Source organism: Protopterus annectens, chromosome 1.part1 (genome assembly GCF_019279795.1).
Source record: "Protopterus annectens isolate FY-2018-M chromosome 1.part1, PAN1.0, whole genome shotgun sequence".
NCBI lineage: Eukaryota > Metazoa > Chordata > Ceratodontiformes > Protopteridae > Protopterus > Protopterus annectens.
The window spans coordinates 1,453,493,471-1,453,509,615 of NC_056726.1; positions in this window are offsets into that span (position 1 = coordinate 1,453,493,471).

A 16,145-nucleotide genomic window follows, 5' to 3' on the forward strand; every position below is an offset into this window, starting at 1 on the left:
AAAATGATCAGATGATACAGAAGATATCTAAACTTCCAGCTTGGAGCCAGTCATTACCAATTTAGAGCACTATTCTTTGATCTCACCACAGCCCCAGCATGTTTACCAATTGCATGGAAGTAGTTGCAGCTCACTTGAGATTGCAGGGATTCTGAGTGTTTCCATATCTAGATGTCTGACAACTGGCTCATGACTACTCTGACCAGGCATCAACTAATTAAAGTATGGGACTACTTACTCCAGCTGTGCTCTCATCTGGGGATCTGGTCAGTTACAACAAATCTCAACTCAATCCAACTCAGACTCTGGAATTCATCTGTGGTATTTTCAATACATTGACTCAAATAGCTTCTCTCCCTCTGTCTGAAAATCAAAAAATTCAGTCCGAGGTCAAAAAGATCATTCAGAGTTCTTCTCTTTCAGTGCATCTGATACTCAAATCACTAGGATCCATGTCATCGGCAGTCACTCTGGTCTGGTTGTAAGGTACCAAATGAGAATCCTTCAATGTACAATCCCAACTCAATGGTCTATTCTCCAGCAACCATTATCTAGTCAAGTCAAAATAATGCAAGCCTGCAAAAAGTACCTTCTAAGGTGGATCCATTCCAATCAAATACAAGAAGTCCGCCCCTTTGTTCTCCCTCAACCAAAAGCCATAGTGACCACAGATGCCTCTCAGATCTGGTGGGGGGGCACTTCTTGAGAAGGGTGGTCCAAGGCACATTGTCCCCCTTTTCAGGTTTCTCCTTGAGATATCATAATTATGTTCATAAATTCATCTATAGACAACTCTCTCAGTTTTACCAACATAGAAATTATTACAACTGGAGCAGGTAGCTACATATACAACCCCCTTAGAAGACCAGTTACCTTTAACTAAATTACTTTATAATGGTGCTGCGTAGCGTTGTCACCTCACAGTTAGACGTTGCCCATTCGATTCTCAGTTAGAGCGTCTTCTGTGTGGCGACATGCATGAATGGGCGTTCCTTCATTGAAGGTTGTGCATTAGGCCCGGCAAGCTAGCACGTAAAAATCTACTGCCAATCATTAGCGGACCAGAGTTCCGCTGTGGCAACCCCTAACCGGGAAAAGCCGAAAGATACAACTCTATAATTAAAAAGGACAATATAATCATCTTCTAATATAAAAGGGATTGTTTACACCCTCCACAGCAACAGGTACCTAATATTCTCCAACTGCAATGCTGCCTTCAAGGGTGTGTGATTTTCTGGGGAAATAATGCCTTTCTGAAGGTATACATGACTTTCATCTGTGGAATCAAAGCTCACAACACCTCAGGGTGGGTTTTCCACACTGGCACACTTACCCTGGGGTGCATTATCACTTGCTTGTCATTATGATTGGTAAAATGATATCACACGAATATCCATTCTGCTGTCCACTGTTTGAAAAAAAACTTTTTTTTTGACATTGCATGTAAACATAAAACTGTTAGCTTTACAAACTGACAATACCATAGCTCTGGAGTTAATGACATTAATTGTGAGTAAGGTTGGGAACACCCCTCTATTAAAAGTCAGTTTTATTCATTATTCCCTCATCATTGTTTTGGTGAAACTGTACTGTCGAGGTAATCAGCTTTGCTGAAGAGTTTGTATTACTTAGACTGGTACTATTTGAGTGTTTGCATTACTTAGACTGGTACTATGTATTACTTTGACTGGTACTATCTGAGAGTTTGTATTACTTAGACTGGTACTATCTGAGAGTTCATATTACTTTGACTGGTACTATCTACTCATTAGACAGGCACATGTTTAATGCTCAAAATGTCAAATAAATAACGGGTAGTGAAGACTTATCACACTTGAATACATCAGGGAATCTAATTGCATTTTTTTCTTTGCATTCTTTGTAGGAGCCAATTTTAAATGAGTTACCTGCCACCTTTCGGCAATGCAGTGATATATCTTATGTGGATCTATCTATCTATCTATCTATCTATCTATCTATCTATCTATCTATCTATCTATCTATCAAGCTGTATATCTATTTATCTATCTATCTATCTATCTATCTATCTATCTATCTATCTATCTATCTATCTATCTGACTATCTGCCTTTCTTTCCATCTGTCTACCTTTCTCCAATCTGTCTGTCTGTCTATCTAATCAATAGTGTGCATTTCTTTTCACTGATGTTGAGAAAGGCTCTCATCAAGTGTTGATATTGCTGCATGATTTTTTGACCACTGCTTTGATCATATTATGCTACTGTTAACTTTAGTATTATTTATTTATTTATTTAACATTTGTGTACCAGGTTTCCAGGTCTGACTTGGAACGAGCCAATTTTCAATGAAGGCTCAGGGAGAAACGCTTCAGATGCATGCATTTGTGACATGGGAGGAAACCGGAGCACCCAGCGGAAACCCACATGAACACAGGGAGGACATCAGACTCCACACAGAGGGAACCCCCGCAGAGAATCGAACTGGAGACCCTCATGATCAGTGTCATTGATCATAGCATAACAGTAGGTATTTTACTTTGATCCTGGTTGTGTGAGCACAAAGGTATTATATTTAAGTAAGGGAGTACAAGGGAAAGGAGCACTTGTGTGTGTGTGTGTGTGTGTGTGTGTGTGTGTGTGTGTGTGTGTGTGTGTGTGTGTGTGTGTGTGTGTGTGTGTGTGAGTAAACTAAATGACCTGCAAACAAACAAGGATCCAGGGAGATTCAGAAAGGTCTAGCAGGAGCCATAGAGCAATGAAAATGTGGGTGGCTGAAGGTGAGGGAATATTGCGATGGATGGAAGAAAGCAACATTGATTTGTTGTTATGATGAGTACATAATTTTCATATCTGATGTTGTCTGTTCCACCCACCTCAACAAGTGGGCTAGATAATTCAACCCAGAATGCATATGGAAGAATATCCCAGAGAACAGTGGAACCAAAAGATGCGCTGTACCTAGTCTGCAGGTCAGGCTGGTAATGAGAGGCAAATGTAGCTGCAAACCATGTGGCTAGTGTGTAAATGTCATCAATATGGGCAATGCTAAAGAATGCCATAGAGGTAACAACTGCTCTTGTAAAATGAGCTTTCAGCTTAGAGAACAAAGACAACTCCATAGACTATATAAACAAAGGTAATACAGTCAGATGGCCAGGTGTACAGTGTAACGCTCAATACACTAGAACCAAGTTTTGGCTTAGAGAAGGAAATAAACAGCTGATTACATTTCCTAAAGTCCTTTATACAGTGTAAATTAAATCACAACTGATGGTGAACATCTATCAAGCAAAGAAGATATTCACTCTTATTGGAGAAATTTGGGAAGAATAAGAATGGTAAATGGATAATTTGGTATAAAGAACTTTTGGAGGGCATATTGGGAAGGAAAACTGGATTAGTCTGTAGGGAAATTCTGTCCATATGAAGTCAAGTATAGACGTTTGCATAATAAGGCCTACGGCTCTGAAATTTTCCTACCTGATGTCACAACGTCCAAAAATAAGGTTTTCTAAGAGAGAAATTCCAAATCAGTGATAGCTATAGGTTCAAGATGCACCTTGGTAAGATGTTGTAGCAGATTAATGATGTCCCAAGACAGCACAGAATCCCTCAAAGGGGAATGCAATAGAAATGTACCTCTCAAGAAAGCATTTGAAAACCTGCGGGAAGGAACAGGCATATGCTGTTTTCCCACACTGAAATTAGAAATGGCCACTAACTGGACTTTACTCATAGAAAAAAAAGTTATGTATTCACCATAACATTCCATCTGTGCTGTCCATTTTCATTCTTCAGCTGTTGGGTTTGAATCTGAAGCTCGGATTCAACTTGGCCACTTCTTCCAGCACATAGAAAACTGAAACTCTTGAGCTCTTCCATTTACCCATAATGGCCTAGTCACCTAACATACCTCAGATCTTGTTTGCTGCCCCTTATACCTGCAAAGCATTGAGAAATGATAGTATAAAAGAATTTAGACTCAAACAAAGGAATAGCAGTTCCCCAACATCTTTTGATGCATCCAAGAGTCAAACAAGGAGAGGGATGGTGGAAGGGAAGTTAAGAAAGAAGGAGAACGGGCAGCAAGGACTGCTCTTCCCCTAGAGACCAGATCCAATTTGTAATGAGCAATGAATGTATGAGACTTAGCCCAGGTTGTAGCTGCACAAATATCATCCAAAGAAGCCATAGACAAAAAGGCTGAGGAAGTTGCCATAGACCTGGTGAAATGGGGTTTTGGTAAAGGCAAACCCACATGTTTATAAACAAAGGTAAAACAATCAGCCAACCATTTAGCTAAAGTTACTTTACAAACTGGTCTGCCTAATTTTGATTCAGAAAAAGAAATAAATAATTTTTCAAATGTCCTCAGTTCTCTGGTTTTGTGAAGGTAAAAATTTAACTGCCTATGAACATCCAACAGATGTAACATATATTTTCTTTTGTATGAGAAATTTGGAAAAAAGGACTGGAAAGGAAGGATTGGTCCATAAAGATACCATATGCTTATGAAAAATCAAACAAGAAGATTTAGACAACAGAACCTGAAGTTCAGACACTCTTCTGGCAGAAGTAATAGCAACTAGGAAAATATTTTTCTAGGTCAAAAATTTTAATTCACACTTGGCCAGTGGTTCAAAGAGGGTTGGGTTAAGGCTTGTAAAGCAATATTTAAATTCCATAGGGGAGTAGGATCCTTTAAAGGAGGTCTAAATAGATATGTTCCTCTGAGAAATGTTTTACAAAGTTTGGAGGAAGCTAAGGTAGATTTATTTACTTCCATGTAAAAGTTGGAAATGGCTGCTAATTGTACCCTGACAGTTTTGGAGCTAGCCCCTTCATTGACAAGTGTAGCCAAAAAGTCAAGAACCTTATAAATTGGAGCTGAAAAAGGGTATATATTCTTTTTATGTGCCAAAAAAACAAATCTTTCATTTACTTTTATAAATGTTTCTGATGGAAGCTTTGTGGTGTGATAAAAGAATGTGACAGATAAGGAAGGATAGCCTGGGTTGTCTAGCAATCAACAGAATTGGATAAACCATGCAGTCAGCTTGAGGCCTGAAATGTCTGGATAAGTCATCTGTGTCAGATGAGATAGTAGGTCTGCAACTGGATCCAGAACGCAGAGCAGATGTAGAAGATGAGTCCAAAGGAAGGGAAATCAAATCTGTTGAGACCAGTAAGGTACAATGAGGATAACTGTGCTCTTCATGGAGAAACATGGGAATGAGGGGCGTAGGACAGTAAGTGTGAAATAGACCATCTCTTGGGACTCCCCCACTGGTGGATCAGGGCAAAGAACCTGCTGTACTTGTTGTTGATGGGAGATGCAAAGAGAATGCAGCATGGTTGGGCCCATTGACAGAAAAGCATCCCCTTCACCTTTGTGTTGAGAGACCACTCATGAGGCATTAGAATAGACCTGCTCAACTTGTCTGCAATTATGTTGGACTTCCCCAGAATGTGCATTTCTATCAGAAAATGGTTGTATGAGATCTCCCATTCCTATACTCTCATAGCTTCTTGTCAAAGGGGATAAGATCTAGTTCCCCCTTGTTTGTTGATAAACCAGACCACTGACATATTGTCCGTCTGAATTGCAGTAGTCCCAAGAGGGAGAAACAGTCATGGAAAGCCTGCAATGCTAGGAGAACAGCTCTTATCTTCAGGACATTGATATAGCCCTTTTCGGGGGAGAAGTATAAGGATACTGAAGTCTACAAAATCTATATGCATTGCCACTAGATGACCAACTAGCTGCTTCAGCTTGTCTTCATGCAAGGTGTTTGCTCTTTATTTACTGCTTTACATATTACAGTTTCATGGACCATTCTATGGGTAGAATTTGATTTCTAAGTGTTTGCTATAGTATAGTGCACTGCTACCTGCCACTGCATGGTGAGCATTTCTGCTCAAACAAGCCAAATTTATGTTAGCACTGAAAAAAAAACAGAAAACAAGCTAATGACCAATAAAATGACTCTACTATTTGCCATTTTTGTACATTTCCCAACTCAGATAGTTCAGTTAAACCCCACTGTCACAAGAAGAAATTAAACCAGCCCTCCTAATGTCAAAATGCAGTAAAAGAGACCCCTAGGACAAAACTGGAATATCAACACTGTAAAAGAAATCATGGAGCAGAAAAAAAAAAACACTATTGAAATTCTAATACAGCTTAAGACTCCAGACTATGCAGAAATTTACCAGTAGCACTGCTTATCAAAAATGCAGTAATAACTGACGAAATAAGGCTCAGCTATAGCAGTAGTTCATAGTTCTGCCACAAATGTGAATTAAACTACAAGACTAAGGCCCAGCAGGGTTTAAAATACAAATGGCTAGCTTTTACAAATAACTCTATTTATGGAATATTATAGGTTCATAGGTTCATAGGAGGGTACTAGGCTATTGGCCCTAGGGCCTATATAAGCCTAGCCAGAAATGATACCCTGACTTTCGCCACCCAAGAAAATTATTTTCCTGTGCCCCTGTCGAGCAGAGCCACAGAAGTGATCCCCGGGGTGAATTTCCTATCTCCCATCCAATCATCAAGATTTTTCTTGAAGAGTGCTAATGAGGAGCTCTGTTTGACATAGATAGGTAGTCTGTTCCAGAGTATGGGAAGTCTCTATATGTCAATAATATTATATATATTATATAAACGATAAAACAAATCAGTATCAGTGTGGTGGCAAGTCTGGTACAAATAAGGTAATCCAAAGAAGATTAAAAAATATGTACCTGGAACCATGAACAGTAAAAATTATATTTAATCGTTTATCCACCAAGTTACTAAAATCAGTTCAGTCAAAGTGCACAGAAATGCTAAAAACTCAGAGTCAAACACAGTTCAGTCAAAGTGCATGCAATTGCTAAAAGCTCAGGGTCCAAATACATTTGGACTCTTGAGTTTTGAGCATTTGCATTCACTTTGACTGATTTTAGCAACTTTGTGGATAACCAATTAAACATGCCTTTTACTGTTCATGGTTCCAGATACATCTTTAATAATATTATATACTGTAGTAGGTTTGTCAACAATATGGTCCAGTTTTTGTATATTAAATCTAAGAACTTTTGGGGGTATCCTATAGTGGAGGTATAGGTACTCCAGTTTATTGAGGGGTACTTAAAGTTTCCCAAAATAATGGAGCTGTTGTTTATAAGGCATTCATCAGATAACAAGTTATAAACTGATAGTTGACAGTGTTTAGTGTGATTTGGCACTCAATGAGTCCCATTTGTGGGTTTCTGGGAATCTTTCTAGAGGTGGTATGGTCTCTTAACAAATAATGAGATTCCACACAGTTTCCACCAGGTCTAAAAACACATTAGGCAGAAAACTAAAGTATGAATGGAATGTTTTTTTTTTTAAATATTTAAACCAAGTTTTGGTATTTACACAGATATGGATATGTTCCAAAAGCAGGACAGCCTCAAGGCCATGCAGTTTGTTTTCCAAATGTCTGGCATTGAACATAGCTACATTAATGCAATCCTGTTTTGGATCTGATATGTTAATTACGTTGGATGTCCTTTAGTTGATCTCTGGCTGAAAAAAACACTATGAGAGCAGCAGTGGCTTTAGTCAGTATGTGGAAGCCTTGGAAAGAGGGTTGCAGGCTGTAAAATAAGTAAGACTGCCGAGTGCCTTGTTCTGTGTTGACACATATTGCATGTCCCCTCCTCCCCAGAATGACACTATCTATTTAGCTAATTGTTGAAGCCAACTATCTTTTTTTTTTTTTACCTTAGGCATTATTTTTGGAGAAGGAAGGACTTCACTCAGGACCAGTGTTTTGCCTGCATTTGAAATATGCATGGAAATTTCTGACATATCTCTCTGCATATCCTTCAACATATTGTGTCCCATAATATTAATCCCCACATGAACCGCCACCACCACCATTATCCTAGTCATAAGTGCCTCAAGGACGCTCAAGATGTCAAAGATTCTAAGACCTGAAAGACAACATTCACCATCATCCTGTCATTATCCAGCCTAGTGAATGGGGAATCAGCGTACCCAATGACAGAGTCATCGATCACTAAAACATTTTTTATTTGTAGAGTGGTCTGCTGTACTCGTTTGAGATTATTTAATCTTAGACATTCTTTGTTGAAAGTGTGCCTGAAGGTGAAGTAGTACTGAATTTGCACTACAACCTTATTTTTGTGGGTGTAGGAAGCTTTGGCAATTATTTTTACAGCTCAGCATAAGACATTTTAGTGCATGTTAGTGAAGAGTGTGGTGGTTGCATGTGTTACTTACAGTCTGTATTGTTCTGTGAAAGTGAGACCTACGTATTGGTTAAATATGTGTATCCCTCACAAACAAAATTTCTTTTGTTGAGTAAGAGTTCATTACATGTGAGCATAAGGCAGTCGGTATGCTGCCGAAGGATACAAAGTGATATGAGGTTGGCAACTCAAGGGAACCAAGCAGGATGGCCATCCATTTTGGTCCAGAGAGTCCGAGAATTAATTAGGATTACACAGAGTATTATATGTACAATATGCAATTAATGAACTATACTGTGGAGGAAAGTAGCGATGCAGATTTCCTTTTGCAGGGTTTATACTTAGTCATTATATGAACTAACTGAGATAAGTTAGGTTTAGTTGATAAGAATAAAGATGCATTAATTACTAAACTTCATTGTTTCCTCTCAAACAATAGCTGAATTGCAGAATATTTCCTGGGATTCATAAAGCTTGCGCCAGGCGCATGCATAGCGTAGGCGTTATAACGCCAAATATGGCCGGCGAGCGATTCAGGTACGATCCAATTCCATGTGCAGTACCGGCGTATGCCTTATCTGCGCAGCCCCCAGCGTAGGTATGCTAATCACCCCATGTGCAGTGTCGCACCATGCAAATGAAGGCATATAGCGATTCATGAAGTGGTGCAGGCGTAGCGTAAGCCCACAGAAATGTAAACCAAAAAACACGGTTTACATTTTCCCAAACAGAACATCGGAGCTATGGAAGAGGGCCAGACCCAGGAATCACAACGTTAACATATGCCAATGGCGAAATACACAGCCAATGGCATAAGAAAAGATGCACAACACGTAAATAACAACATTTAATGTCATGTCCACAGTAACGCACAGCACAACCACAGGGCATGTGTGCAAAAGCTGTAACATAAAGAAATAATATAAAAATTTCATAAAATCGCAACGTAATAGAAATCAGTTTACAGCATAATACACAATGGTAGGCATGGAACACCACAACCAAGGTGCAAGGGTTGCTAAGGGCTTGCGATAGTGTTCGGCGCGGTAACTATGAATTAGTAGTCAATGCCATGCAAATGAGGCAGATAATACTGAATCGCAAATGTCCCGCCGGATGAAGGTTGTACCATACGGTGGTGCAGTATAACACCGAGGAGTGGCTCAGAGGAGATACATGACATCAGCAGAGGGGTGTGCCACCGTAGCAGTAAGCACATTGGAGCATTGCAAATCTGGCCTGTCCATTGCTAAGCAAAGCTGCAGGACAGGGGTGGGGAGGAATCATTTAGCTGAGAGCACACACGGTGGCCAAAAGCGCATGTGTAAGAGGATGAAAACGTGCCCAAAACCCAGTAATCAGATGCACGCGCCGCAAACAATAGCAGAAACAGGAAGGTCAGGGGAAGAAAAGAAGGAAATGCCGAAGTAGGGTAATTGGAGTATTAATGAGCAATCAACACCAATCAACCCACGAAGGCCAATCGACGGCAGCTGACAAGTCTGCCTGCAGAAACCTGCAAAACAGGATAGGGGAGGCATTTAAATGCAAAGAAAGGAGGGGAGGTATTGGATTGCAAAGATAGGAGACCTGACACAGCAGAGCAAAGCAAACTGACAGCAGACCAGCAGTAGCACACATAATGCAAGATACGCCAGGTCCAGGAAAGTAGAAATGAAAGTAGGCTGCAGGATGCACACCAGAAAATGGTAGATGCAACACGCAGAAATGTAAAGGGAAGGTCAAGAGGTAATCCACGGCAGGCAAATGTAATCCAACACCAAAGGCACCACTATAGTAGTTCCGGCAGTAAAACACATAAGATAACCTGTATCTACGATCGGACATACACACCCTATGACATCATCGGTGTTCACAGCACAATAGTATAAAGTGTGAAAGCACCCAACACACACCTGTGTATTCCCAAACACCGCACCATAGGTGTAAACACATGGGGAACTTTTAAAATGTACATGTTGGGAGCTGCCATAGCTGTGATTCATCAGCATGTGTTAGAGACTGACGGTGTTGTGGAGGATGATGCCGAAAACCACCACAGGCCTCGGAGGAGAAGGAGAGTGCTCAGACCAAGGGTAACCTACCAGGGGCTACATGACCTGGAGATAGTAGAGCGTTACAGGGTGGACAGAGACATCTTACAGCAAATAGTGGAGCTATGCCGGCCACGCCTGAGAACCAGAAACAACAGAGGGGAACCCATCCCAGTGGACACGAAGGTATGTGTAAGCCTGCGAATACTGGCCACAGGTACCTTTCAAAGGCCAACTGGAGATATAATGGGTATCTCACAGGCATCAGCATCCAGGGTACTACACCAGTTCCTGGATGCCATGTTACCACATGCCAATGAGCAGATATACTTCCCCAGAACTCAGGAGGAGTTGGCCAGCAATATGCGCCACTTCCACTGTGTGGCACAATAACCGGAGGTACTGGGTGCGATAGACTGCACGCACATACAAATCAAGTCACCACCCAGTGAGCAGGGTAGGCGCTACATAAACCACAAGGGATTCCACTCTATCAACTGCCAGGTCATGTGCAATGCCCAGGGCATTATCATGGATGTGTGTGCTGGCAGCCCTGGAAGCTACCATGACTCCCATATCTGGCATTCCTCACAGCTGTATCAGGTATTTGTCAGGGGGGACATCCCACATGGCCATCTCGTGGGGGATGCTGGCTATGCACTGGAGCCGTGGATGATGACTCCCATCAGAAATGCACACACACCCATGCAAGAACGCCATAATGAGGCACACGCACAAACCAGAATCATCATAGAGCGTGTGTTCAGGATGCTGAAATCACAGTTCTGGTGCTTGGATACATCTGGTGGAGCCTTGCAGTACTCTCCAGGCACATGTGCCCACATTGTCATAGTATGTGCCATGCTACATAATATGATCCTGCGGAAGCAGCTGCAGCAGGGACAAAATGGTGAAGGCCCTCATAGCCCACTGCAATTGCCAAGGCCATTACAGGCACAGAGGGATTCAGACCATGAACACACTGTGCCAGCCCCAGTAGGCAGATGGAGGCATGCCCAATATGCCTACGCCTTGGCAAAGAGGGAACGTATAGCACATACTCTGACAGTGTAGGCCCCTATGGACTGACACCTCTTCACCTGCACACACAGTAAAATGGATGGCACACAAACATGACCATCTGTAAATTGTAATGTATAGGTGACCCATTGTGTGACTCCTACATAGGCAGTCCTCAAACATTGTAAACACAACAGCCAGTGGAACACGGAATGCCAACACCTGAACAGTACATGAGTCTTACAGCATATGGTGGTGCTGTGTACCTGTCACATTCCCCGCCAGATATATATATATATATATATATATATATATATATATATATATATATATATATATATGTGTGTGTACACATATGCATATATATAATACAGATAGAAAGGGCAATAAAGGGATATATGGTGATATAGATGGATTCAGCGATATCTGCAAATATAATAGTTCAACGACATTCATAACATCTTGGAGGTACAAATAAATAGGATACCGCCAACCATGGAATGTGTAACATACCGACATGCGTAACCACGAGGCTGAAAGACCGATAGAACACAGTACCGGAACAGTACATCCGCGAGTAATAGTATGATGATATGAAGGGACAGATAGTCACCGCTGCCGGTGTCATGGTCCATGTAGGTACTGTGTTCAACTGTGTCTGTGAGTGCTGTAGTCTTGTGTAAGTGTGCGTAGAGGGTGCTGTGTGCGTCTCTGTGTGACTGTAATGTGTGTGTGTGTCCGCAACATTTGTTTGTTAGTGCCAAGTCAGAGGCAGATCAGTACGGTAGGTGTGGGTATAGCTAGCCGTAGGCATACGGTTACTACCTGTCCCACTGTAGGAGGGACTGCCCCACTCTGGGCAGGTGTGTCCTGACATAAAACAGTACAAAGGGCAAATGTCTGAGATGGTAGGACATAAATAGTCATATTTAATAGTTATGCCTGTATGTAAGAAACTTAAATGTTACATGCAATATGATAAATAGCCAAAGTCACACAACAATAGGTATGTAGTGAGGATAAAAGTATCTGCTACCTGTGTACTGATCGTGGCTACTTGTTGGCCTGTAAACACCACTTTCTGTCCAGCAAGTGTCCAACAATGACCATATGAAAAGGTGGCAACCCATGGCAAACAGGCTCTTTTAACAACACAACCACAATGACTGCAAATATCTGGGACAGAAATACAAGGGATAGCTGTCACTTACACATATCCTCTGATATATCGCTGCAATGACGGAGGTATACAAGTAGCAAGCTCACCTGCAGACGATATAGAAACCAATTAACAATGGCCCAGTGTACAATCCTGTAACATAAGTCTACTAACTCTTAGCTCTCTAATTAGGGTCGGAGCCCACACACATATATATGGATTATGTAGAAATGCAAGGCCCACAAACCTTATATGTTACGTAGAACCACCGACATCCCCCACACTAGAAACTAAAGCAATACAAACTGTAATAGCAGCACAAACATCCAGTCAGTCAATTACATCTGCAGAACCCTCAACATACTGTGTGAGAGACACAATTAAAGGCGTCATGCAAAATTGCAGGCATTGTATAATGGAATAAACAGCCATGTTACAGGTTTTGATTGCAATACTCCGTTATCAGACGTCGGGATGACAGGTACACCCACATGTTGAACCAAATACTCTACCTGTCACACACAATCCACGGGGGACATGAATCCAAACTATACTTGTCTCCATGCCTAGCAGTTGCAGTTACACATAACAAAACACAATACAGACCATCTCCCCAAAGGTAGGGCAAATAGGCAATGCCCAAGTGGAGAATCCAATTATACCCCACTGTCGCCGCGTAATTGGCGAATGGAGTAGCTGCACAGCTGATATGCAAGTAATTAGTCACTCTGGAACACCAATTGGTGGAATGAATCCACATGTTTCAGGTATCCACGTATATAAGGATGACTTGCCAGACATTCAAACCATATGCTCATACCGAATAACAGTTGAAACACTGTGAGAGAGATAGAAACGAAATGCCGTAACGACATGTAGAATGCCCGATATGTAAGGTTATGTATAGCATGATATGTATTAATAAGTCTTACTGTATGTATAGCCTGGTTTGCATTAATTAAACGTGCCCGCAATGCATAAAGTGGGGAAAGGTATTTATGTAGTGATGTCTTGCTGAGCATACTAACGCTTGTAGAAACTGTGCGTCCAGCAGTGGGACACAAGGTACACAGCACAGACACCACAAGGGATGCTACATGAGGGCATTAAACAGAACAATGCCATACAACCCGCCGTCAGTGGTAGGGTATATCCAACAAGGACGTGCCGTAGCAGGGGATAGTATATGTTGATATACTGTCACAGCACGCATGTGTATGGGCATATAACGTTAATGACATATGTAAGGTGGTCCCACTGTGCAAGTATGCTTTGCATGATGGGATACTATGTGAAATATGTGTAATGTATAGTATTATAGGTAGATATGACAGATATTCTACACAGCATAACAGGCATATCATGCATACCACAGGTATCGTCTATTGGTATGTACAATAACAGGATACATATGGCCTGTAGGTATGGGACATGGTAATAGCATGATAGCTAATCTAAATGGAAGGGCTACCAAGTAACCATGCACAAAGGACATGTAATAGCTGCACAGGTGCATAGTGGGGTACTATGCAGTCTTGCAAGTCCATGTGTAAGCACAACTACAGTGTTCACACTAGTGGCACCTCTCCAGGGTAGTGTCCTGTGAACAGCAGAGCCAGGTGTCACCTGCACCTCTGCACAGTACAGCCACTGCAGTGATCCCAGGCCTACATGTGTCTCCAAACCACCAAGGGAGGTATCACATGAACAGGGCTACTGAGTGTCCCTGCGTGATGTACATAGGACTCATGTTCCAAAGTATGGTGAGTGTCCGGTTTGGGAATGTAACCCGGAAGCACATCCCACTCATTGTGGCATGTGTGCACATATCCATGAGCATGTTGCTCACAGTGGCCTCTGCCTATGTCGTGTATGAGGAGTATATCCATCAATAATGTTGTGGACATGGGCCCTGTCTGATCAGCAGAGGTCACCCCTGAGTATGTAGTATGCAAATGTGTACAGATGTGGTGTCCGTAGTGCAGCCGCATATTTAAACTGTCGGAGCTCAGTAAATGTCATGGCATGTTAATGTTGTGGCATGTAAAGCTGTAGCTGTTGTGTAAGGTACACCCTAAATGGGGTGGTGTACCCTTGAATGTGTGTAGATGTCTTGAGTTCAGAGGTACAATGGGTGCCTATGTACCAGCTATACACCCAGTACAGATAGGTGTGGCCACATAGAAGGATATCCACGGCACAGTGGCAATACGGTAACCACAGGAGTGGGTGCGACATATGTGTGTACTGCAAACATGTACAATGTGATATGTATGTAGGGGACTACCATCCATGTGATAGTCAGTGGGTGAATGGTGTAATGCAAAGGTGATGTGCATGCACCTTGTGTCATGCAGCTTGATGCCATGATAGTCATATTATGTATCTGTCACAGCGACACCCATATGGTTGGAGTCAGTATCAGCTGGTGGAGCAATCATGGCGCTTGGTATGTAGGGGTTTGAAAGCTAGGCAGGGAAAGTCCCCTGTGCCAGCCTGTTCCGCAGGGAAGCATATACTGAACATGAGGGGCCCTATCACTGAGGACCATGGTATGCCAAATGTACCTGACATGTAGTAAGTACTATGGTATGCTGGCCTCAGTGTGTGTCCTGTCCATGAGCCACATAGCATAACATCCTGAGACACAGGGTACGATGTGCAGGTGGATGTGTATGTTGTCAATACCAAAATGGGGAATGGTGCTGAAAGGCAATGAAAGGACAATGTAGGATGTGTGGACTCCCATACCATCAGCAACTGCCCTGGTAACTGTATGAAAGGAGTCCATCATGTGTAGGGGCCATCCTCTGGCCTTAACAAGCCCAACCCGGGTGGCAGCAAAGGACGGGAGCCCAACAATGTCTCTGTGAATGACGTCCTTGATGATGTGCCCCATAGCCATGCAGAACAGTCCAGTCAGGTGTGTAGGACTATAGTCCCACTCGTGCAATGCGGTGCCACCTGTATGTAGTTTGATAAATGGTGCTGTGTGCCATTCAGGGGCTACAATGTCTGAAACAAGGCTATTACTGAATATGGCCTAGTGGGCAGACATGTAATTCAGAGGTTGGTGGACATCACAGCCTGGGACATTGGAAGGTGACATGGTGCCAGTGTCCCAGGACATATAGAGTGTAGGTCAGTACTGTATTGGTGTGACCACAGGAACACCACAATGTTCATGTATGGATTGCAGCCCTGTAGTGAGTGAGAGGGTGTACTGTCAGCATTGAATCCATCCTCCAGCATGTTGCCAACAACATCTGGGTCTGCAATGTTCCTGATTGACTGTTGTATGTGACAGCACATGTGGGTGTTGCCATCGAATACTGACATACCACCATAATGCCTGGTGGTACACCCCGGAATGTGTGGCAGTCATGTTTACGTAGCTAGTCTTGGAGTATGTGATGAGGGACCCTGTGGCCCCACCACGGCTCACCAGTGAGCCACCCCACACATGGGAATGTACACCACTGTGCAACAGCCTACACCTGTTGTTGTACATCATATGTCCATGGAACATGACCACCAGAGTGGCGTCTGTTATCTGGTGTGTACCATCATGGCTCTGTGTGGAATAGCATGATCCATGCAGTTGTGTACATGCTAATTAAGTGCACTAGGGTATGTGTCAGCATTTGTATGTGCATTGTCCATCTGCACGGGTGTCATGATG